Source organism: Bison bison, unplaced genomic scaffold, assembly GCF_000754665.1.
Source record: "Bison bison bison isolate TAMUID 2011002044 unplaced genomic scaffold, Bison_UMD1.0 scf7180017862104, whole genome shotgun sequence".
Taxonomy (NCBI): domain Eukaryota; kingdom Metazoa; phylum Chordata; class Mammalia; order Artiodactyla; family Bovidae; genus Bison; species Bison bison.
The window spans coordinates 8,202-10,281 of record NW_011492676.1 but is presented as its reverse complement, the minus strand read 5'-3'; positions in this window follow the sequence as shown (position 1 = coordinate 10,281).

The window sequence follows — 2,080 nt, the reverse complement described above, 5'->3', positions numbered from 1 at the left end:
GACAAGAAGTTAGGGATCCATTCCTTCAAGATTTTGAAACAACAATAACAAATCAGCATGTACACAGGAGTCAGTATAGCCTTGGTACCTGGGAAGGGCATCTCATCATTGAAGGAGCGCCACCATTGGCAGCCCAGGAAGGGAGGCATTTAATGTTTATTTTTAACATAGACGTTTTTTACTTCTGATGAATGCACACTTTTCTTTAAGGATCAAGGAAGATGTAGGGTGTTTGATAGGCCATAAGCAGGCTGTTTTAGTTAGCATAAACTTTGAGTTTAATCATATATAAGCCAGAATGACTCCCCCTTACCTTAGTATGTGAAATTTGCTTCCATTATGGTTCTAGAAACCAAGATGTAGTGCTGGTCCTAGAATCAAGCAGCCTTGGGTAAGGCTGTCCTTGGAGTCTTTGGATAAGTCATTTAGCCTGGATTTCCCTTTTATTGTCAGCAAAATGAAGGGATTGAGATGGATCCGTGGTTTCAGTGTGCTCAGTGAAGCCCCAGGTTTCCTACATGGGGTCCCTGAGGAGCCACTAGGAGAGAAGGGAAAGAAGAGGGAATACTGGTGAGTGTTCCTCTCCCCTTCAGACAGAACAAGCAGAAGTTTGAATTCTGTCAACATCACTTCTAGAACAAATTCACATATAAACAACATTGATTTCACCAGCGAAAAGTCCTTTCTGAAATCTGTGTGCTAATTAATAAAAGTACTAATTTGTCAGTGTGATTCCGTTTCTGAAATCCATTCTGCTCTGCTGTTGTGCATAACAGAAAGATAGCTGACCACTAGCTTTGCATGTTCTCTGAACAACCATCTCTGATATGAGACTTTTTGATTAAATAGTAGTATGTATTCTATTAGGACAATCATTCACTCCTAGCATCTAGATTACAGTTAACTATCCCATACGATAATACCATACTGTCTATGTTGACAGAGTGTAAAGCATTCACTGTAACATAGTTATATATTTAAAGCTGTGTTTCATGTTTGCTGAGTCTCACTACATGCCTTACCCTGCCCCCCCGCCAGCCCATTTAATGGTGATTGTTATAGTTGTTTCTGTATTCTTCCAAATGGGACAGATCCAGTGTAACTAGAATCAGTGTAAATCATATTCGTAAACTAAAAACAAAGTTTTGTGGTTGTAGCAACTATAAACTCTAAGACAAATGATCTTCTTGTTGATGAGAGTTGAGGCACTAGTGATGGGAAATACCTATCTTAGGAATTCCCCTGTTTTTATGCTTCTACCGGATTGTGTGCTTAATGTTGTGCAAATTAGATCATTTTCTAAACCCATATTTGTTTGCTTCCTGTGGGTAAGGCACGGCTTTCATTCATAAATATCACGTTAAAGTACCATACATTTAAGCAGTTGGTTTAATTGCTAGTAACTTGATTGCTGTCATCTACCATTTCATGAAGTATTCTTTTTGATAAGGAGTTATTGTAAAACTCCTTCAAAGAAATTTGGCTTTTTACCTTCCCTTGTGGGAGAATCTATTAGATAATTTCTCTGTATCTAATTATTCCTTACAAAGCATAAAATCATTAGACAAGAGACATCTGAATATATGATGTAAAATTTGGCTTTCAAGTAAACCATATTGAATTAGTAATAGATCCCTCCTCATGGGGGAAGGGATCTATTGACTTTATAGACATACACTACCTCTTTTGTCTTCAGTCTTATAGAAATCCATTTCTGGCTTTTTCTCCACACTTTTTCCTGGAAACCTGCCTGTTATCTGGCATTTCATTGCATACCTCTGATAGCACAAAGATGTCTTTTTTGGAACTCTTAGATAGGGATCATAACCACTGCATTGTCCTTAAGAAGCAGGTTCAGGATATTAAAGATACAACAGTTACTTCTCTCAAACCCTGAGATGCCCCACTCTCTCTAGTTCAGTCCTATAACATTAAATTATATTTTAAATGTCTCAGTTCCTGAGTGGGTTTCCACTTCCTAATTCCTGTGAAAATGTATACTACATGCCATTCTAACTAAGTTGTAAGTTTGTGACAACCTGTATGGGCACATGAGCACCACTGTACAACAAATTCTGAA